General features: G+C 45.9%; 1 protein-coding gene across 1 annotated transcript in view; it reads right to left on the bottom strand.

Annotated features, from left to right (window-relative positions):
• Positions 1–24,454, bottom strand: part of DSCAM (DS cell adhesion molecule) — a gene marked incomplete at its 5' end in the record, with an annotated part of 763,637 nt that overhangs the window by 182,749 nt on the left and 556,434 nt on the right. The window lies entirely within an intron of this gene.

Here is a 24,454-nt window from a genome sequence, read left to right as displayed (position 1 = left end):
ATCCCCCACAGCTTTGTAAGTCATGAAGTTTGCCTTGCTGGGCATGTGGGCAGCAGGCTCTGCAGGAGGGCCTTCGAGTCTCCCCCTGAGCTCCCCCTCCCCTCTGAGCCCCTAACCCTGGGTAAGAGCTAAGAGAGGTACCTCCCACCTGTTCAGACAGGCTGGGGGTTTGTGAAGGATGGAAAGTTTCAAGATGCACACCCCCCGCCCCCCATGCTGGGGGTCCCTGTGCATTTCCTAAATTTCAGAAAGAAGAAACAACCACATGAGGAGGAAGCAATATCCACAAGACCCTCACAACATCTGCACAAGGTAATTGAGAAACATGTGCCTAAGTACAGATACGATGGGAATTTTTTTTAATTAAAAAGAAAACCTCTTTAAATATCCTACAACCCAATCTATTTTCCTTCCCAAGACATTGGGGCATATAATCTTTCATTAGCTAATCACTGGTGCGCTATTTAAATTTTTTTTTAACATTTATTTATTTTTGAGAGACAAAGTGAGACAGAGCATAAGTGGGGGAGGGGCAGAGAGAGAGGGAGACACAGAATCTGAAACAGGCTCCAGGCTCTGAGCTGTCAGCACAGAGCCCGATGCGACACGGGGCTTGAACTCACAGACCGCGAGATCATGACCTGAGCCGAAGTCCGATGCTTAGCCGACTGAGCCACCCAGGCACCCCCACTGATGTGCTATTTAGAACTAACATTGTTTCAAAGAGGATTTGGTTAAGTTACATGGGAGAATACATCTGGGGACACACAGATATACATTTAAGAGTTCTGGTAGTTTTGAACTTAGTCAACAGTTTAAATGACCATTAAAAAGAAAGGAAAGAAATTGATTTGACTGCCTATGAAACCAATACTTTGAAATGGGTCTGTCTTTTACAACAACACTTCATGAGAAATGCTAGGTGTCAGGGCGGAGCCCATGACACCTACGGGGAGACTCTTCTGACTGGGAAAGATGAGCCAGGGTACCCAGCTTTTCCCTGTGTGCACTAAGATTATCTGTAACATCAATGAATGTGAGTTTAATTCCATAAATAAATATCGATGCTTAAATGTGCAAAGTACAATACTGGCGGTAAAGAAATCCCTCGAATTCTTATTGGAAGTTTCAGTATAGTCACAAATTAGAAAGTTAAAAACTGACTTTCCTGTTTTCTAAAGTTGGTATCTGAGACTATATCACTTCAAGTGACATTAATTAGGACAACTGTCTGAAGGGCTACACACACACACACACACACACACACACACACACAAACACGCCAGAGAGTTTCCAAACTAAAAATGCCACCTACTTGAAAAAGATAAGTAAGTAATGCTTCTTGTCTTAATTGAATTGTCAGTTGCTGAAATCGTTGATCTCTAGTGTGGTTGACCATGGGCTCTTGATAACATCAATTGGAATGAATTAAAGACTACCTTTTTATTATTTATTTACTTTAATGTTTATTTATTTTGAAGGAGAGAGAGAGACAGAGCGAGCAGGGGAGGGGCAGAGAGAGAGGGAGACAGAGAATCTGAAGCAGGCTCCAGGCTCTGAGCTGTCAGCACAGAGCACAGAGCTCAACACGGGGCTCCAACTCAGGAGACGTGAGATCATGACCTGAGACGAGGTCGGATGCTTAGCCAACTGAGCCACCCAGGCGCCCCATAAAGACTACCCTTTAAAAGTAGTACGTTATGTGCTATGATGTGCTGGTACACAGCATACATGTATCATACATACATGGTGTACTCAGGTTGCTTATTGGTAAATGACGAAAGCTGCCAGTTCAAGGGAGTCTGGCCAAGCCAAGTGGGTAAAAAACCCCGCCCGTTTTCAGACACAGACCTTCCCTCCCACAATGCCCATAGGAAATTAACATGCATACATGTACATACATGTTTTTCTCTCCTGTTTACTGTCTTTGTTCCTGTTTGCAAGACCTTCCCTGACTACCTGGACCTCACCAACACTCAGTGGCCTTCGAGGTCAAGCCCAAGAGACTCACCTGGTGGTGGGAAGCTCATCTCCAACTGAACCCCAACCCCCAGTTACCCCAGTCATGGCCCCTCAACACCCCCAGCCACCCACACCGCTGCTCCTCCAACACTCTACAGGTTCTCATGTTTCTACCTTCCATTTTCTTACCCTTATGCCCTTTCTTACCCTCCTTCTCACATCTTCAAAACGCCTAAGGTCGACCACATGTGCGAGAAACGGGGGCATCTTCTTTCCCATCCCTGTCTGTGTGAGCTCGATAGCTACCTCCCGGGTCCCTCAGGTAAGAGGCCACCCATAAGCCCTGCTAAAGTGCAAAGCTTGGGGGTAAGGTCTCTGCCACCCAGGAGGCAAGCTGCTGCTCCTTCCTTCTCAACCACTACCCCTGTGGCTCCTGGCTCTACTGCATTTCACTGGGATGGTGGGGGGGGGGCGTGACAAATAGTGGCCCCCTTCATCGACCTCCTTAAGCTCTACCTGGGCCAACACCTTCTTGGAATCAGACACCAGTATGTTGGTGCTGCTGCACCGGCCGTGAAACCACAGTCCCATCATCACTTTGACGTAGTCCAATTTTGAATGATGCTGATTCCAACACAGAAACACATCCATTCTTACATAGGTTCACTAATAACCTCTCACATGTCAGTAGAACCTATCTACTGAGTGTGTTACATATACTTTCTCTTGTATATCCACACATCAGTCCAATGAGGTGGGTTCTCATTATTCCTGTTGTAGAGGTGAGGACACTGAGGCACAGAAAGTTACTACACGGCAGACCTGGGATACCAATCCAGACAGTTTGGTTCCTACAATCTGTGCCCTTGACCTTACCTCCGGATGATAATCTCTAATGATAATCTAATGATGATAATCTAATGAGTAGATAATCTGATGATTATCTAACTATAATCTCTAAATGACGGCTACCTATGAAATTAAGAATGCAGGTCAGACGCACAGGGAACTGGAAGACAAAATGCAGATGTAAACGCGGAATCCATCATTTCACTTACTATTTGGTAAGTAATTCTTTGTAACTCATGGGTTGCCAGCATTTTCTCGGGCTGAACCAGAAAACTCCCCCATGAGTACTGACTTTACAGTAGCTAGGTCCACTGTCTCCCATTTCTTTTGGAAGCCATATTTCACTGCTGAGAGAGATTATCAAGCTGCAGATAAAACGTGGTATTAAAATGATACTGATTAGGGGCGCCTGGGTGGCGCAGTCGGTTAAGCGTCCGACTTCAGCCAGGTCACGATCTCGCGGTCCATGAGTTCGAGCCCCGCGTCAGACTCTGGGCTGATGGCTCAGAGACTGGAGCCTGTTTCCGATTCTGTGTCTCCCTCTCTCTCTGCCCCTCCCCCGTTCATGCTCTGTCTCTCTCTGTCCCAAAAATAAATAAACGTTGAAAAAAAATTTTTTTAAATAAAAAAAAATGATACTGATTATTCCACTTGGCTGCCAAATGCAAGGAAGACAGCTACATGCTGAGTGTAAGAAGCCTGCACGCCACAAAATGTTCCAACCCCGTGAAGCAGCCGTCCACAAAGACCTGACCAGCTGTGCCAAGTTGTAACACGGGAACCCAAATCATACTCAAATGTTCAGGAGCCTCTTTGAAGCGTAGCAATATATTTTAAAAGGTGCATTTGCTACTTTTGTTGGTCGCGATCATGCACGCTCTCTCAGGCATTTTGGAAGGGAAGAAACCACTTAAGGATCAAGGATCATATGAGCAGGGGGTGATGAGCCACGGCTCATGTAGAGGTTCCACCCCTGAAGAAGCAGCACTGGAATGTTCCAGGCTTTCAGAGAAGACTGACGGCCACAGTGTAAGAGCACAGTCCCCAACTCCAGCTTCCTGAAGGTGGTGGAAGGCAGCTCAAAACATTTTAACCAAGTCTTTCAAAAAGGGCCATTTTTGTAGCCCTTCACAAAACTGAAAGTTTATGGGAAGGGCTGCTACGCTAGACAGCATGTAGGGCAAACTGTTTCATAAATGCCCAGCATTTGTGCCCAGATCCTTCTGTCAATTTTCTCAGAATCTGGAATGCCTCCACTCTATCCTGAGATCAGACCTGTTTGTGGAGACTGCAGCTAAAAGTCCTTGTACTCTCCCCACTCCCACCTAACTCATCCACCTAGGGGAGGATGCCTCTGCTTTGCTGTTACTTTTTGTTCGTTCGTTTTGTTTTAAATGAACTTAACATTTTAGGAGGTAATTAGATTTATAGGCAAGCTGGGATAATACAGAGAACTGCTCATGTAAGTTACACCCAGCTTCTCCTGCTATGTATACATCTTACATTATACAATGATTAAATGACCATTTTCACATGACTAATTTCATAGTTTACTCAGATTTCCTTTGTTTTTTTTTTTTTGCAAGGAAGCACTTTATTTATTTATTTGTTATTTATTTGAATTTATTTACTTAAACTCAAGTTAGCTAACATACAGTGTAGTCTTGGCTTCAGGAGTAGAACCCAGTGATTCATCATTTACGTGTAACACCCAGTGCTCATCCCAACAGATGCCCTCCTTAATGCCCTTCCCCCATCTAGCCCACCCCCCCGCCGCCACTCCCCTCCCCTCCAGCAACCCCCAGTTGTTCTCTGTATTCAAGAGTCTCTTATGGTTTGTCTCCCTCTCTGTTTTTATATTATTTTTCTTCCCCCTCCCATGTTCATCTGTTGGGCTTCTTAAATTCCACACATGAGTTAAATCATACGGTTTTTGTCTTTCTCTGCCTGACTTATTTTGCTTAGCATAATACACTCTAGTTCCATCCACGTTGTTGCAAATGACAAGATTTCATTCTTTTTGATTGTTGTGTAATATTCCGTTTTTTATATATATATATATGTGTGTGTGTGTGTGTGTGTGTGTATTCTTATTTATTCAATCATTTATTTATAGCACTGTGGACTCAAGGATATTTATTTTATTCTCTGGATTATAATCCAACACTATTTATTTTCTTTCTCAAATTGTTCCAGATTTAGCCATTGAGTACTATTTTGGCTGACTCCAGCGTCCCTCTGACATACCCCCACTACTGTTTTCCCTTTTTTCTTTCTCCTCTCTTCCCTTCCTTCCTTCAACAGTGTAAAATAACACATGTTTACAAAATGGAATTTCCTCCCTTTGTATCAGCAGACCTATACCCTGAACAGGAGTCTGACAAAGTCATGCATTATGCATTAAGATACTGAATTATATTTGTTGTTATGACCCTAAAGGCAGAGGGATGTGGAAAAATTCAAAAATAATAGAGCCCAACATGGATTTGTTAAATCAAATCAAGTGGTTCAGCAGCATAAGAGTGGCAGACTTATGGAACAGCCATGGAGTCAGGCAATGCGTAACGTGACTTCAGGGAGAATGGAGTATGACAAACCCCATTTGAGGAGCCTTAATTCAGCAGCCATAGAATAGGGTGGGAGTGAGTTTCAAAATCAAAGAACCAGCCAGTGTATCTACAAGGGGGTTCCTTGATAAAGAAACTTCAGTCCACTGGGGCGCCTGAGTGGCTCAGTCAGTTAAGCATCTGACTCTTGATTTTGGCTCATGTCATGATCTCAGGGTTCACGAGTTCAAGCCTGCACTGGGTTCTGCCATGACAGTGTGGAGACTGCTTGGGATTCTCTCTCTCCTTCTCTCTCTGCCTCTCCCTCTCTCAAAATAAATAAAGAAAATAAAGGAAAAAAAAGAGAAGAAAAATAGAAACTTCAGTCCACCAAGAAAATGCCCCTGAAGATTCTGAGGAAGCTTCCCCCTAAATCATTGACATGTCATGTTTCCTCAGCAAATAAATATCTCTACCACCAGAAAGAGCTAGAATACAGTATAGCAATGTTGTAGAGAAGAAAATTCACATATTATGTTTGTGAGAATAAGTGCAGTTTCTATGTTTATGAGATGTATTAGTATTCCATATCAGACTTTTAATTCTAACTCTAATATACAATGGAGTAATTGATTTAGATAGGCAAGAGTAGGTGGGACACTTACCAAGGTTGGGTCCAATCATATAACATTGAAGCAATTACAAGAATAACTAAATTTACTTGTAAGTTTAATGTATTTGATTTACAAAAGTTATTTGGATGCTTGGAAATCTTTAGTCAGTCAGATCACTGGAGGACTTAAAAAGGAAATCAAGTACGCTTAATTTATAACCATAGTTAAGTCCACAAAGATGAAAAATGAACTGAATTTATTAATGGAAGAAAACATTAATCAAAAGTCCCTTAAAAGTACTTGTTCAAATTGTATATATATGTTACATATATATATTATACATATATTATATACATATATATGTACATGTATATACATTATACACATATGTATATAACATATATATGTAACATATATATACATATATATACAGTAAGATTATTGAGTTGGACTAAAAGTTAAAGGAAGATAGAGGGTTTTTGCACTAACTTTAATAAATGGCCATATTAATTTTTAAGACCAAAGTAATAATTTAAACCATCTTTTTCTCCATTCAAAAGTAGCTGAAGGCTGCAAGAACCCTAACCACATACTTACACTTGAAGAAGAAAACGAAGATCATTTAAAACTAAGCCACCTCAATGAGAAAGAATGAAATATGGTCCTTTGTAGCAACGTGGATGGAACTGGAGAGTGTGATGCTAAGTGAAATAAGCCATACAGAGAAAGACAGATACCACATGTTTTCACTCTTATGTGGATCCTGAGAAACTTAACAGAAACCCATGGGGGAGGGGAAGGAAAAAAAAAAGAGGTTAGAGTGGAAGAGAGCCAAAGCATAAGAGACTCTTAAAAACTGAGAACAAACTGAGGGTTGATGGGGGGTGGGAGGGAGGAGAGGGTGGGTGATGAGTATTGAGGAAGGCACCTTTTGGGATGAGCACTGGGTGTTGTATGGAAACCAATTTGACAATAAATTTCATATATTGAAAAAAAATAAAACTAAGCCACCTCAAAACAATTACCCCCCAAGTTCTGGGGACCATATTTTCACAGCCCTTTTTACATATGCAGGTGCACACATGCGCACACACATGATTACGTAATTTTGATTAAATGCAGATGCATCTTATATCCTGTTTATCTAATGACATACATTTCCTTTCTTCTCTTCCCTCCACAGGAACACACTCTCTCTCACCTCTGCCCTGAGAACACTCTGTTGTAACCGCCAGTAGGTCTTTCTATATTATTCTCTGTATCCATACAGTCCCCCCAACACACGCACAGCACATATGTGCACAGTGCAGGGTTTTGGTCATGGTTCACTTGCCAAAAGGGTATCTTCTGCACATATTTCTCTGCATATTGCTTTTCCCACACAGCTATAGCTCAGGGCAATTGCACGGACCCTGGTACAGCCCCGCTTCCCTTTCATTCATTGCTGCGCAATATTCCTTGCAGGTGAAGATGCTTCCAGATGTGCAGACACCTGACAGCCTCAGGGACAGACTGCACACTCCTCTCTGCCTCACTCTGGCCGCTGTATGACCCCCTCGGCCCCGTCCACCTCTTCATGCCTCCTGTCTCAGCTCTCAGGTGAAACACGACCACAGCTGATACCCAGAGGCCCACGCTTACACACACACAGAAGCACAAAAAAGTCCTTGCATAAAGTCAGCCTGTGGAACCAGGGAGGCTTAAATGTACCTGTGCTCTCATAACGTCATACTTGTCTTACAATATCTATGGCTTAATGTTTCCCCTTTAGGATAAAGTACTTTCTTTGGATGACTTAGTATTACGTGTCAAGGCAAATGAAGTTATCCTGCTGAGTTGGAATCCAGTCGAGTTAAGCTGTCCAGGTGAGTTGTCAAGAGGGTGGGCTTTGAACCCGTGCAGCCTCGACGTCAAATCCAGTCTGCGGTATGGAATCGCTCTGTGGCTTTGGGCAAGTTGCTCAACATCTCTGAGTCACAGTTTCTTCATCTGTAAAACGGAGGTCATGGCCACAACCACTTCAAGAGGCTGATGCATGGGTATGATACGCAGACCTCCTCCCACTGGGCCTGACCCTTAGTGGACAATTAGTAAATGAAGCTATTATGTGCTTTTCCATTCTTGGTAATGTTGGCACAAGATGTGGTTGGCTTTCCAATTTTTATAAAATAAGGCAGGTGAAAAATTCTGTGACTATCTTGACTCCTGTCTGCAGTGACCTTATTGCTTCTGTTTCCTGCTTCCTCTCTCTGTTCCTTGCTACTCTGTGATGTTTTCCTTGATCCAGCTCACTGCCCCATCTTCTCTCAATTTTCTGTGATGTCCCAGTCTATGTCATCCTTCCTGGAACATTTATTTTTTTTAAGTTTATTTATTGAGAGAGAGATTGAGAGAACAAGCAGGGAAGGGGCAGAGAGACAGGGTAAGACAGAATCTCAAGGAGGCTCCATACCATCAGCATGGAGCCCGATGTGGGACTCAAACTCATGAACTGTGAGATCATGACCTGAGCCGAAACCAAGAGCCGAACGCTCAACCGACTGAGCCACCCAGGTGCCCCAGTTCCTGGAGCATTTCAAAGAATTCAACTGGCAATTCTTTGGGTGCATCCGTGTTTCTATTTTTACGTGGCTCTACCTCTCACATCCTGACCCGCCTCCATGAGTTGTTCTTCCTAACGTGCAATGGGAATATGACATATCCATATAAAGCCGAGGACTAGAGGCAGGTCATACATCCCAAGGGTGGGTCTTCTCCTCTTCTCTCAAACAAGAGGCTTCAATCGGCTCAACTTCTCAGTCCCTTTCCAGCTCCACACCTTTATATGCACACCAGAGATATCATGACTTCATTGGCCTGAGTCTATTAATAAGATCACTGTCACCTGTCCACACTCTGATGAAACTGGCCTTTTCAGAAATGTGATAGTGTTGGGGATAATTGACATGCCTTTGTGGCTGAAACCCTCCTATGGACTGCACACAGCAGACTGGACATTTTCATATTGTTCTGTGGGGTTGGGGACATATTACTGTGGAACTAATCACCTTTATCCCACTGAGACAACAGGACATATTTAGGGGCCAAGAGTGGCCACAGAACCAAGATATACGTGAAACCCAAAATAGTCAGCGGCTTTATGTTCCATGGTAATCATCTGTGAGGCCCACCATAGTGAAATACATTTTACTTACAAAGCAGGAAAACATGAGAGAAAAATGTCAGGTCAGCAAAAATATGATATACCTTCTGTCATAGTTCATGTGAAGAATGTTACAGAAATTCCAATAATTAAGACTAAAAGAGCTGCTATTTAAAACTATGTAAGGCTCTTTCTGACCCCTTAATTCACCTTGTCCCTCTTCAGCAAGAAAGCTCAGTCAATGAGATGGGAAACAGAATTCAGTCCATTTGGAGGGAAGAAAATGGAACCACATCCATCAGGGTCAAATCTCATCTTTTCTTCCCCTGCTTAGGGCCACCTCTTCTGTCACTTCTTCAAATGTGTTCATTTGCAAGCAAATTCAGTTTCACTCTGGATAACAATGCAACCAAAAAGTTAATGATAACGCATCAGGCTTGCGTTTCTTTTCAGGGAAAAAAAAATCAGATCTATTTACACCGTGCTAGAGGCCATCATCATTATATATAGAGCTCTGTCACATTAGATATGATAAACATATGTTTGTACCATGAATGGAACTAAAAAAAGAAAGCTCACTATCACATGGGTAATTTTTCCATTACTCAAAAGGAAGGTTGTTGTGCTCAAATAAAAATTACCAAAGCCCCAGGTAATGAAGTACCCGTGGGGATCTATTACTAAGCATTATATTGGGGTTGGAAACAGCATAGTTCTTCTGTATGTCTGCTCTGATCTGTACACCATAATAGAAAACAATTTGTTTCTTCCTACACAACTACGTATATTACAATGGAATTCTAAACCTTGAATTTGGCTGCCATGTTTCCTGCCCACATTCTAGAAATGGCTCCCCGTTCTGTATGGTATTCCAAGCACAGAGCCCAAGGGTTGGCACAAAGTGTAGGCTCAACCAACATCGGATGAGCAGATAAGTCAAAATGCTCTCCCCACAGTGCCCACTCTGAAGGGTGTCTGAGCTTCCGCCATCTTTTTATCATGTTACACGGTCACCTTCGCGAATGGCTTCCTGGCTCTTTTCTATTCCGATGATTGTCAGCAGGTATGGGCTAGTTTGTCATTCCATAATTTTATGGAACTTTTGGTTCTGTAGGGTACTATTCCAGTGGGACAAACATATGCAGTAAGAATCTAGACCTCAGTCCCTGTGGCTGGAGGAAGGACGTCACCCAGGCCAGCAGGGATGTGGCAAGCCAGGGTTCAACTGAAGACCCCTGAGAACATGCTACTCAGACATGCATCCTGGCTTTGCCTCAATCAATCCCAGTGGTCTTAAGTAAGTTCTATGAGTCTCAGTTCTGTCAGTTTTTCTTCCTTCCTTCCTTCCTTCCTTCCTTCCTTCCTTCCTTCCCTCTTTCTTTCTTTCTTTCTTTCTTTCTTTCTTTCTTTCTTTCTTTCTTTTTCTTTTTTTCTTTCAAAATTTATTTTCAGAGACAGAGAGACAGAGAGAGAGAGAGAGAGAGAGAGAGAGAGAGAGAGAGACAGCATGAGTGGGGGAGGGTCAGAGAGAGAGGGAGAGAGAATCCCAAGTGGGCACCTCACTGTCAGAAGAAAGCCCTACATGGGGCTGGAACTCATGAACTGTGAGATCATGATCTGAACCAAAATCAAGAGTCAGACATCTAACTGACTGAGCCACCCAGGCGCCCCTAAAATGGGGCTAATAACTGTACCTACAACATTGTGATGGAATAATGATTCAACAAGTTAATATTGCTAAAGAGCTTGGGGAATGACTGGTACACAGTCATTAAATAAGTATTAAATAAGTGTCCACTGGATTACTATCAGTGAGTCGCAGATGCTCTATTTTAGCAATGTCTGAGAGGAGGTCATGGCCACCAATGTCACCGGGCTGGGCATCTGGGAGAACTGGATGGGAAGCACATGGGGTGGCTTTATTTGAGTGCTGCCATGAAACATTTCACAACAACTGGACACTTGTCCAACTCTCCTGTCAATGCCAGGAGCACCGGAGCCCCAGTGCCCATCCCTCACTCCCAGACCTTGCATGTTGTCTGTTGCATGAAGACTGTTCATCAAGCTTTGCCAGAAACAGTGCTGCAAAAATGCTAGGGGGTTATATTAATTTGTTACTGCTGCTGTGACAAGGTACCCCAAACTTAGTGACTTAACCCTAATGCATTCTCTTACACTTCTGGTGGGGTAGAAGTCTAAATTCAGGGTGCCAGCAGGGCTATCTATGTTCATTCTGGAGGCTCTAAGGGAAAGCATGTGTCCTTGCTTCTTCCACATTCTAGAGGCACCTGCATTCCTTGGCTCTTGGCCCCTCCTCCATCTTCAACACCCACCCTCGACTCCAACCTCTGCTTGCATTGTCACATCCTGTTCTTTGACTTTGATGCTATTACCTCTCTCTTATAAAGACCCCTATGACTACACTGCTGCCCCCCCCCCAATAATACAGGGATCTCTTCATATCAAGACCCTTAAGTAAATCACAGCTGTAAAGTCACATTGCCACGCAAGGTGATGTATTGTCAGATTCCATGGGTGAGGCATAGACATCTTTGGGAAGGTCATCACCCTGTCCACCAGAGTCCACCACAGAGGTTTTGCAAGTTTGAGAGAAAAATCAATTTGTGTGGGTCTCTGTGGGAGTAAACAATGGAAATATGGAGTTTTTTTTTAATTTTTTTTTTCAACGTTTATTTATTTTGGGGAGAGAGACAGAGCATGAACGGGGGAGGGGCAGAGAGAGAGGGAGACACAGAATCGGAAACAGGCTCCAGGCTCTGAGCCATCAGCCCAGAGCCTGATGCGGGGCTCGAACTCCCGGACCGCGAGATCGTGACCTGGCTGAAGTCGGACGCTTAACCGACTGCGCCACCCAGGCGCCCCTGGAGTTTTGAGGACAAGACTGATTCAGAGTTGAGTGTTCAAACAGAAAAAGGCCAATTATTGGTGCATCTGTGGATGAAGGTCAACGTGGGCGCACGAGTGCAGTTTCACCCAAAGCCAACATGACTGACAGCCAGGTCTAGGCTTCTTCTCTAGGAACAGAGGAGTTGAGAGATTGGAGATAATGAAGGAACTAGGGTCAAATGGGCAAAAACAGTGACCTCAAGGGTCAGGTTCAATAGATAAACCAAATAATGAGAAGAGAGAGAAGAAACACTCAGGAGACCTTTATGACTGTTTGAGCAATGTATTTCTGGGCACTTTTAATTAATTTAATACACAATCTGGGTATGGTCAGCAGCCCCTTGAATATCTTTTATGGCATTAAATAATTTGGTGTCTTGAATGTATTTCATACGTTGTAAATGTGGGAGGCATACCCTACAAGGGAGGTCACAGCTCCCCACTGTGGCAAACATGGAGACTATGGGAAGGAACGGAAGTAGGAGCCTGACCAGTGCAGCATGGTGGGTGGGGAGCCTGTATATCAAACCACACTCTTGTTCAGGAATAATTAGTAAGAATTGGGGCGAGACCATGAAGGGACACTAGACTGACTCAAGTACAGAGCTTCTCCTTTAGGAACACGAGGACTTCGAACAGCTGATAGGACGGTCATCACGGAATCGCCTTCAACAAACCCGGTCGGGAAATCTGACTTCACCTCTTGTGGGCTGAGTGACTGGGAAAATCACGTCACCACTCTGAGAGCTGGTTTCAGAGGGACTACGTACAAGATAAAACTGATCATACATAATTCTTGGGGGTTATTGAAAACAAAGTATGAGGAGAAAATGCCATCAGTGTCTAAAGTCTTGTCTTAGAGATCCCTTGGGCAGTGCCAGTCATTCCTTTCTTGTGTTTTGTGTTCATTTGGCCTGATGGACACATGACTCTCAGTGGTTTGGGACTGTGGGCCTCTTCCACACCCGGGGTCTACAGCCTGACCCTCGTGAGATCCTCCTGCTTAAGTGGTAGTTCACAGCCCTTGCTTCTGGGGTTGGGAGAGCTGGATAGCTGTTGGGGACATTGGGTCTAATGGTGATGAGGGGAGAGGGAAGAGGTGTTTAACCCCCAAACTCTAGCTGGTGGCTTGAATAAACATGAAACATGCAGGGTCAGCCTGGTTGGCCTCTAGGAGGGAGAGGAATGAACAAGGTACTCTAAGTGGGTAAGCTTCTGTTGCCTCTCATCCACTCCATGGGATGCATTCATGGCAGCAGGAAAAAGGAAAATTAACTAATTTGTGTATTGTCTAAATAAACAATAACATCAGGCAGCACGTCCTTCCTTCTTGAGGCCTAAATCTAACCACTGGCTTTGCATGGGCCTAATGGGATGCTGGTGTTCTTTTTTTTGTGATAGCCACCAGAGATGACAGTGCAGTGTCTGGGAAAAAAATAAAAGCCCTTCCATGATTTTCTAGAACCTTACTCTTCTTTTCTCTTCTTTTCTTTGAGTATAGTTGGCACACAAGGTTACATTACTTTCAGGTGTAGGACAGAAAAAGGGGGACCCTCGCGCACTGTTAGTGGGAATGCAAACTAGTGCAGCCGCTCTGGAAAACAGTATGGAGGTTCTTCAAAAAATTAAAAACAGAAATAACATATGATCCAGTAATTCAACTATGGGGCAATTACCCAAAGAAACAGAACCTTACCACTTTCAAGGGGGAGCATGGCTGTACCCTTCTCACCTGAGTCTCTGACAGGGATACAAGTCCCCATTAGAGGTGACTTTCCCATTTCCTTGGAATTGGGAGAAGCAGAAGTACCTTTCTGAAAAAGAGCGAGTTTTAATATGTTCATCACATGTACCATTCATTTTCTAATTTATAATCCTTTAAAGTTTCCCCATGAACGACCTCAGATACGGAGAACAGTTTATGTGTCCAGAGGGGAATCAAGCAATTATTATGGGTTTTCACTGATTTCCCCATCTCTAGAAGGTCTGCTTCAAAGGTCTTTTCTGCAGAGAAGAATAGGCAACATTTCAGGATGTCAAAATCCTAAATACTATTAAGATTGTTAAGATATTGAAAGATAATTTTGGCTCTAGTGAAGGAGAGAGAAATTAGTCTTTTACAAAGTGAGGAGATATAACAACAGTAAGTACTAGAAACAGGATTTCTGACATCACAAGTCTCTCAGGAAGAGAAGGCAATAATAAAGAAGGCTCAAGGCTACAGTGACTTTGATTTAGATCACAGGACGAAGAAGGGGGCCCGTTTCAGAGACATCCGTTCTTAAATATGACTTAGTCGCTTTTTTGTGCAGGATGAAACCAGCAAAAAACAATGCTGAACTAAGGGACACCTTCTAAGTTTTTAAAGGAAATAAACTATGGAGGAGAAGAAACAAAATGTAATGGCTTTTCCAGCCTCAGGTGGATTATATTGTTTAGATTAGGTAGCTGTCCTGTGCTGGTAAGAAGTTACTTGACTGAGCATAACTGCCTAGATTCTTACAGGAAACTTCCAAAGGCACTTGACCTAGGATAGGCAAGATTCAATATGGCCGCTCGCCCTGGAAGTGGCATAGCCAATGGCAGTAGTTATATAATCCAGCTCTGAAAGGGTCCACAAAGCATCCAAAAGTTGGTCATTGCAAATGGAGAAGGACTTAGATATTGGAGATGTTTTAACAGCGACCTTGAGTGCTCTTATACTGGCCACTTTTTAATGTGTTCAGAATTTGCCTAATCTCTGTCAATTTCAGGGGTCTATCTGCAGGGTCCTGGTTGTGCTCTCCCCAGGGTGACTGTATCAGGGCTCTTGGAAGGTCAGGAAGGCTAAATGAAGTCATAAAGGTGGGGGTCTAAACTGGCAGCATGGTGGACTTATATGAAGAGGAAGAGATCTTTTTCTTTCTACACACACACACACACACACACACACACACACACACAAACCATGTGAAGGCAAATCAGGAAGATGGATATCTGAAAACAAGGAAGAAAACCCTCACCAGGAACTGAATTGGCCAGCACCTTGATCTTGGACTTCTAGTCTCCAGAACTAAGAGAAATAAATGTTTGTAGTTTAAGCCCCTGGTCTACTGTATTTTGTTCTGGCTTCCTCAGTACAGTAACACACCATAGCTTCCCAGACTTCAATGTGCAGACAAATTTCCCAGGGATCTTGACGGAGCACAGACTTCCTAGCCCCATTCCAAGAGAATTTACAGACACCAGTAATGGTGATGCTGATGCTCTGGGTCCCTAGACCCCACTTTGTATGATTATATGAGGGAACCATCATGATTAAGGCTCAACCTGAGGAGGTGAAAGTTTGCCACCTGCATGTGCCTCTGCCATGGGGACCTCCACCCCAGCAAGGTCTGTATCACCATTGACACCCCTGACATTCACCTCCTGTGATGGTTAGTCAACTTGGCCCATGTTAAACATCGCCCAGATTAAACATTACTTATGAGTGTGCCAGTGAGGGTGTTTCCGAATGAGATTAGCATTTGAATCAGTGGAATCAGGAAACTAGACTGCCCTCCCCAATGTGTGTGGGGGAGCATCATCCAATCCCCTGAGGGTCTAAAGAGAGCAAAAAGGTGGAGGAAGAAGGGATTTTCCCCTTTTGCCCCTCAGACTGGAATTGGTTTTCTTGGGTCTCTGGCTTGCAGATGCCAGATAGCGGAACTTCTCAACCTCCATTATGTGGGCCAACTTCTCATTGTCTCCCTGTCTGTCTGTCCATCTATCTACCTACCTACCTACCTACCTACCTACCTACCTACCTACCTATGCAGATATCCTATTAGATATAGATATCCTATATATTTACATTTACGTCTATATATTCTCTTGGCTCAGTTTCTTGGGAACTCTGACTAACCATGCAGGCGATTACCCTTCCAATAACTGCCAGGTCTTGAAAATTCCATGTTATCTGTAACTTCTCCCTTTTTGTAACAATGAAGAGGCGAGTGAGTGCTCAGAGTCTGGCCTGATGCTGAACCTACAGTTGCCCTCCATGGGTGTTACCTGCTCCCCTTCCTCCATTCTTGTCTGGTCACTGTCATTTTTATTGACCTCCCCTCCTGACAGCTCTTATTCTGTCCTGACCTTCCTATCACCTTACCTGTGGGGAGTAAACATTTATCACCTCATGTCTAGATTATTGCAACAGTCTCCTTACTAGCTTACTCCATTTTTATTCCACTTACTCCATGTATTCCCAACCATATTGCATATAGACAGATGTTAATGACTTTTCCATAAGAACTTCTCTGATGATGTCTTCTCTGCTCTCACAAGTATTCAGCATCTTCCACAGGTTGACAGTAGATCATGTCTGCTTTTTTTCTATTTAAAATATCTTGTTTTCTACCTTCTAGGTTTTTGTTCAGGCTCTTCCCCATGTCAGAAATGCCTTTCCCACCAACCTCCTTATCTTTCTGCTTATTGCAACTGCATACATTCTTAATATGCAGCTCCAATGCTACCTCCTCTATGAAGGCATCCACTGATGTGCCTATGAAAAAATGTTGGCTTTCCTTCTCTAAACTCCCATGGCAAACTGCCTGCATGGTATACATGACATTTGTGACACAAGGCTCCCTTCCTCACAAAGTATGTGCAGCTCCTCCAACAAACATAAACTCTTTAAATGCAGAGATCTTGATGACTCCATTAAGGTTTAGCATCACATCCTGCACACAAAAAAATGGCTATTTTTTAGATGGACTCCTGGAGTTACGGATGGAGAGATGGATGGATGGATGGATGGATGGATGGATGGACAGATGGAGTGATGGGTTGATGGATGGAGGGATGGATGGAGGGATGGAGTGATGGATGGAAGGATGGATGGACAGATGGAGTAATAGATGGAGTGATGGAGTGGTGGGTGGATGGATGGATGAGTGGATGGATGGAGTGATGGACTGATGGATGGAGGGATGGATGGATGGATGGATGGATGGATGGACACATGGAGTGATGGACTGATGGATGGAAGGATGGATGGAGGGATGGATGGAGGGATGGAGTAATAGATGGAGTGATGGAGTGTTGGGTGTATGGATGGATGGATGGACTGATGGAGAGATGGAGTGATGGATTGATGAATGGAGGGATGGAGTGATGGATGGACAGATGGAGTAATAGATGGAGTGATGGAGTGGTGGGTGGATGGATAGATGGATGGATGGATGGTCAAAACAATCAAGTACAAAAGTCATATTTTAGCCTTTGTAAGGGTCATTAATGCTGTTCACCATAGGCCTCAGGTCTTCTACCTTCTGAGCACCTGGGAGATTTGCTCTTCTGGGTCCCTTGTGGTTGGTGATGACAGGAGACAATTGGTAGGTGACTAGCTATGGCCACTGAGTTGTGAGCAAAAGTGACGTGTAGCTTCCAGGCTGGAATGTCTACTTACTAGGATGAAACAACTGAGAACACACTTGCTCACTGGCATGGTGACAGGCAACTTTGAGATAGTGCCTGCTTTATCATCTGGGAGCCTGAGAGACTCCCACTACAAGGAGCAGGGCCCCATGTTCTCCCTATGGTGGGCTTATCATGTGCATGACAAACCAAGAAAACTCTGTTTTAAGCTGCTGAGAGCTGGGGGTTACCTGTTACTGGGGCATAGCCTCTCTATCCTAACTTGTGCAAGCCCCTGGGGCTCTCTTCCTCTCTGCTCATTTTTACCTCCCGATGAACCCTTCCAACCATAACCATGACCTTGGTGGTGACCCCTCATCACCATCGTAATTTGGCAACCTGACAGCCCTTCCCTGTCTCTGAGTCTTTGCACCTTATTTTCTGTTTACAGCTAATGACCTCTGGGCCCAGCTCACAGCTGGGCCGTCTGTGTGCCCAAGCTCTGGGATCACCCCTAACGTGAATGCGTACATACAGCTAATGTTCTTGAATGTCCATGCCAACTCTGGAACATTGAAGCTCGGGAAGAAGGGTCTTCCTGCAAGAGTCTTGTTACACTTCACAGTTTAGAATTAAAGCAAATGAACATATCATAAGTAAAGAGAAAAAAGAAAAGTAACAAAATGGTTTTTTTTTCAGAGAGAAAAATAAAGTCTTTGGGGGAGGAGATTTTCAGGGGTCATGGGCCCTGGATTTGTTGGCTTGTTTTTACTCTGGTAAAGAGATCCAGAACTCCTTTTCCTTTTTCTTTCTTTTTTAAAAGTTTATCTACTGGGGTGCATGGGTGGCTCAGTCGGTTAAGTGTCTGACTTCAGCTCAGGTCATGATCTTGGGGTCTGTGAGTTCGAGCCCTCATCGAGCTCTGGGCTGACAGCTCAGAGCCTGGAGCCTGCTTCTGATTCTGTGTCTCCCTCTCTCTCTCTCTGCCCTCCCCTGCTTGTGCTCTTTCTCTGTTCCTCAAAAATGAGTAAACATTTAAAAAATTTTAAAAAGTAACGTATTTATTTTGAGAGAGAGAAAGAAAGAGAGAGAGAGAGAGAGAGACAATCCTAAGCACTGTTAGTGCAGAGCCTGACTCAGGGCTCAAGCCCACAAACCATGAGATCATGACCTGAGCAGAAATCGAGAGTCGACACTTAACTGACTGAGCCACCCAAGAAATGAGTATTTTTTAAAAAGGCTAGTTTCATATTCTATTACCTGTAAACGGGAGAGACGAATTACAGGGCTCAATGCAAAATGAAAATGTGAAGCCCCTTTTTTGAAAAATTCCTAAGAATTTCCAAACAGTGACAGCAGAACTCTAACTCCAGCATGAGACCTTTCTGGGTGCTGGGCACTTCCCCCGTGAAGCCAGCCCTGCCTGTAACACAGACGCCTTGCAAGACTCTAAGAAACGTCTTGCTCTCGTGTACTTTGTTCGTGCACGGCAGTCCATGACCATGGCGAGTGTGGGGCTGTGACGGCTGAATGAGACCAGCATCTCTGGAGGGGAGAGGGATAACGCAAAGAAAATAAGGACCCCCCCCCCCCATCCGGCAGCCACCGTTACTTGTCATCCCATTCAATTCTCGCAATGTCACGGAGAAGGCCTGCGGTGACAAGGGATCCACACAGGGGTCCACCTTGCAGTTCCCATCCGCTGTGTGCGTTTCAGCCCTGTCAACCCCAGACCGCACAGCTAAAGGAGAGCAGAAAATAAATGCGCATCTGGGTCCGAATGGATTCTCCTTTTCACATTCAGACGACACGTGGGGGAGACCACTCCTCAGCTGGCGCGCTGCTGTATGGGAAGTGGCCATTCTCTCCCAGTGGTCTCACACCCCACATCTTTTATCATCCGGGCTGCAGCCCCATGGCTCTTACAATTCACCACTGTGCTGCCACGGACTATTCTCTGCTTAATCACTTCCTTAAGACCTTGGGCCTGTTTTGCGTTTCATTTTTCACGATGCAGACCTAAGAGGTCTCAGAGAAATTCCGGAGAAACGGGGGCTGAACGAAAGCTAGGGTGCGCTCTGTCAAAGCTCGACAAGCAGGAGGCTACCCAGGAGCATCACCTGGAGGTGGGAGCCTTGCTCAGAGGGGGGTGCAAGAGGAGAGAAAAGCCAGGCAGAAAAGCCGCAGAAGTCACCAGACGTGCGGTTTGCCACAGGCCTGACTTTCTCCAGCAGCCAGCGGTGGGGTGGATGAAGGCAGGGTCTTAAAAAAAGCAAGAAAGCTCAGTGCCACCCCGATTCGCATGCAGAAGTGCTTCAAATTCTGTCCTCGCCGTTATTTAACAAAGCAGTGCTCATCTCTGCTCCTTGATGAGGAGCTCGACCTCGTGAGAGTCCAACCCACAGGAAGGAAATCAAGAGAAGGAGGGATGTTCCTGCCTTCACCAGCTACCTCGAACCTGTTCCCTTCGCCTCCGCTGCAGAAGGCACTGTGTCATCCCAACAATGTCCGAGCTGCCACGGAATCGCTCAGGGAAAATCAACCAAGGGTGGCTCCGGTGACTTTCAGCGCGATTTACTGGCTCTTGTGTCTCCTCACTGTTGCCGCCTGTCGGGCTAATGACACATGATGGGTGATCGAAGGGCAGGTCCTTAAATCGAAGCTGTGTCAATGGTCAGAAAAGGCAGCAGACAGCCCTCGGAGCCTGCTCACCCCTCTGAGTGGGGGCACCTCATTAGGACAAAAAGGGGACTGTTCTCCTGAACAGATCCTAACAGATCCTTCTGGGGCTTGCAGGATTTACCTGAGCCTCTCGCCAGTGCCCAAGAGAAGGGGAGGGCTGGGAGCAGGCCCAACCGGTCCCCGCTTGCTGGGCATCAGCATGGCTTTGTGGACCCCCACCTTCACCCCTCCTGCAGGGAGGCCCTGGGGGACATGCGGCACAGATCAGACAGGGGAGTTTCACCCAGTCTCTCTTTGTTGCCCTCCCTTTCAGGTTGGTGCTGGCAGAGAGGGTGGCTTGAGCAGGTGGAGCTCATAACCTCACCTCCCCCTTCATCCCAGGGGTCAATGAGTGAGGAAGTCATTTTCCACAGGCTTCTCTGAGCCGGGGAAAGTGTGCATCTGGAGTGCTGTGGCTCCGATGCTTTGCAGCGTCCTAAAGGTGGACAGACCACCGAGGCTTCCAGCGGTCACACAGATGCAGCCAGGGGGAGGGATGGGGGCGGCAGGGGAAGAACAGGCTTCAAGCTCGGGGGAGACCCAGGTTCCTGGTCCTTCAAGTCTCATCAAGAAGCATGTCCAGGGGGCCTCTGTGAGCACGAGCAAGAGTGCTTGACCGCTTCCCAAGTGCCCAGTGTTGTCCCCGAGGGCAGGAACTGCCAAAAGGGGAGGCCCCAGTGGAGCAGGGCTCTGCTGCGGGTGACGCATCCTACTCAGGACTGAGGGGCAGAGGGGCCCAACATGAGGGAAAAGCAGGAACAGGAAGACAGTAAAAAGCAGAGTGAGAAAAGCATGCAGACATTGATAGTGCTCAGCCTGGACGAGCAAAGGTTCACATGTCAGCTCCCTAACTTCCTCTTGAGTGAGGAATCCCCAAGATGCTGGAGTTTGAATCCCAGGCCAACAGGGATGGTTGATTACCCTATATGTGACCTTGAGTCCGTCTTTAACCTTGACGAACACTACTTTCATCATCTGAAACATGGCAAATGCAGGGGCCCGGATTGTAGCGTTTTTGCGCATTAGCATATAAACGTATCAAACAACCCAGGGATTCGATAGTATAAAAATAGCAGTCATGCTATTTCCATTAGAATAATATGTCTCTGAAAGTAGTGAGCTCTCTGTCAATGGACACGTTCAAGCCCACGCCAGATGACCCTTCCTGGGAGCGTTTGTCCCCGGCCGGCTGGGCTCCCATCAGCCTGCATTTGGGCAAGGCGGATGACCCCAGAGGAAGGCCTGCACATCCTCTGACACATGGGTTTAATTCTCCAATTTATCACTCATGAAGACATTCCCAGGTTGATGAAGGGAGCTGAAGCCTCATGCAGGACCAGGGGACCGGGTGACGTCCCCTCCCACTGGAGAGCCCAGGACTTCCAGGCTGCAGTGCTGTGACCGAGGACATACATGAACATTCCAAAAGGTTCAAGGAGGTTGTCCATGAAGACAGCTGTTGCATGGACATGTGGGATGAGCCGAATTTCCAGGCACAGGGGTGAAATGGGAACTCTCTTTGCAGCCTGGATACTGAGATTTAAGTTTGGGGAGCCCAGACTTGAGGTGGTCATGACCTTGTGGGGAAACACAGTGGTTCTGTGACAGCAGCCAGTAAGTAAGAAGGAAGCCAGTAAGCCACCATGCTGCACGGTGGAGGGGGAAGTCATGGAGCTCCAGGAGAGGAAGGAGCCTTGAGGCGTATTGTCTACTGTGGTGCGTGAGCCCAGAGATGGCTCTGGCTGGTGAGTGGGGGCTTCCAGCCCCTCTGGAGGCTGCATCAGGGGACTGTACTCTGGCAGACGGGCCACGCTGGGCCAGGCCACTTGGGCGAGAGGCTCCTGTGCTGACCCGGGTCTCAGGCCTGGGTGGAACGGTTTTGAATCAATGCTCTGGCCTCCTTGTTGACTTCAAGCCTCAGCACACAGGCACCTTGTGCTGTTTTTGAAGAGGTCCTGCTCACAATGACCTTGACTTCATAACCTTTGAATTTCAACCCAAGAGCACTCCTGTACTTGGCTGGGCCCTGCAATTCCAGGGTTGGGAAAGGCAGAACACCCTATAGAAGCTTGGGGATTCACCGACTGTGTAACAAGCTCAATCCATACGGATGCAGCATCTTGTAAGATCTATGGAATATTCCTACAAGGGCAAGGAGTCTGGAGTTTTAAGGAAAAGGTCAGAGGCATGGATCAGGAGTGTGGGGAATTGCATCAAAGGCTATCAAAGGGGAGGGACAGGCAAGACGGAACGAGAGTAGAGATTTGGTGCCGCATGGTGAGCTGGGAATGGAAATCTTAGGTTGGCCTGATGCATCGTCTATAGTTTGTTTTAAAATCCCATGTGGGCATACGTGATGGATGGCCTGCTAATGCAGTGCAGAATGAAGGCATTTTACAATTCCTCCAGAAGGATCAACCCAGAATTTCTGAATCCCCAGACAGCCTCGCCGTGGCCTCCTTTTATCTCTGCTGCTAATCAGTAAAAGGGCAGCACACATTAAGACTCCGCCAAAGTGCCAGTGCCGGCTTGGCGACGGCTGCTGTGTGGCACTGCGTGCGGCTGCCATCCCCAGCCTCACCGCTAATGAGAACATTTGAAAGATTACTGACGTGTCGTGTCCACGGAGGCTGCCGGAAGTAATTAAGCACAGCTTCAGTGGAGGGCTACGTTGGCACATCCAAGACTTGAATGGCCAGCGAGTGAGGGAGGGGCTGTGAGCGTGTGTTACCTGGCCCAGCGTCCCCAAGACCTCCTCCTTCCCAGCCCTGCCCTGTTCATCACACCAGTTCAGGGGCTGCGGAGGCCACCGAGATCCAGCTCGATCTGTCTTGCCACACCCTGAAAAACAGTGCAGGCTTTGCGGCATATTTCTGGGCTCCCGCATCCTGGTTCTGGATCATGGTGCCTATATTCTCTTTGTTAATCAGTGCAGTATATTCAGGAGGCCATTTTGTTGATGCAGCTTGGAAATGATAAGGCATAACTGGCTGCCAAAGACAGGTCTGAACAGACACAGGACTAGCATGTGATGGAGAGTGAAGGCCACTACAAAGCACACAGTAGAAGAATACTGAATGGCAGAAAAATATTGACAGGATATAGGTAGAACTGGGCAGGTGTTCTAAGAGTAAGCTGTCCCAGGGGTGCCTGGGTGGCTCAGTCGGTTAAGCAGCCAACTTCGGCTCAGGTCATGATCTTGCGGTTCATGGGTTAGAGCCCCGGAGCCTGGAGCTTGCTTTGGATTCTCTCTCCCTCTCTCTCTGCCCCTCCCCTGCTTGCACTCTGTCTCTGTCTCTCTCTGTCTCTCTCTCAAAAATAAATAATAAAACATTAAAAAAAAAGAGTAAGTTGTTCTGAGGTGTCTGGGTGGCTCAGTTGGTTAAGTGTCCAACTCTTGATCTCAACTCAGGTCATGATCTCATGGTTCACAAGACCATGCTCTGCGTCAGGCTCTGTACTGACAGGGCAAAGCCTGCTTGGGATTCTCTCTGTCCCTCTCTCTCTGCTCTTCCCCAGCTTGTGCACACGCATGTGTGTTTTTTCTTTCCCTTTCTCTCAAAATAAATAAATAAACATGAAAAAAAGTTGTAAAAAGTAAGTTGTCCTCTCCTCTGCCTTTTCTTGGGAGCTGGCAGCCCCAAGAAACATGCACCTGTGGTGGGCAGATTCTGTGATGGCCCCCGGTGATTCTGGCCCTGGTACTCATGCCCCCATGGAAGCCCTCCATCTTGAGTGTGGGCAGTACCTGTGAGTGTAACCAACAGACGTGGCAAATTTCATGGGACGTTGCTCCTGTGCACAGGCCCCATGAGATTCTAACTTCCATCTTGTGACTGTCTATTGCCTCCTCACCTTGCGTGTTTTGGTAAAGCAATCAACCGTGGTGGAGACATCCCCATTGCAAAGAATGTAGGGCAGCCTCTGACCAATAGCCACAAAGGAGGTAAGGTCTTCAGTCCAACAGCTTTGGAGGAATGAATCCTGACACCAACTACATGAACTTGGAAGCAAGGCCTTCCCTAGGTGAGCCTTCAGATGAGACCTCAGCTCACGCCTTGATTGCAGCCTTCAGAGACACTGAAGAAGGCTTAGGTAAGTGATGCCTGGCCTCCTGACCCATGGACATTGGGAGATGATAGATGTGTGCTGTTCCAAGACACTAAGTCTGGGATAATTGGTTACAAAGCGACAGAAACGAATGTCCACCTTTGGGCAGTGAGGCATGCATGACAGGTCCATGCCTTGGTAAGGCACAAAAGCTGTCAGGAGCCCAGTGATGCACAGGATTGCCTGGGTAAGTCTGTTGAATTCTCGGCTCAAGTTAGGAAGTTCTT

The sequence above is a fragment of the Prionailurus bengalensis genome, chromosome C2 (genome assembly GCF_016509475.1).
Source record: "Prionailurus bengalensis isolate Pbe53 chromosome C2, Fcat_Pben_1.1_paternal_pri, whole genome shotgun sequence".
Lineage (NCBI taxonomy): Eukaryota > Metazoa > Chordata > Mammalia > Carnivora > Felidae > Prionailurus > Prionailurus bengalensis.
The sequence above is the reverse complement of the archived record's forward strand: the minus strand, read 5'-3'. Positions and strand labels throughout refer to the sequence as shown.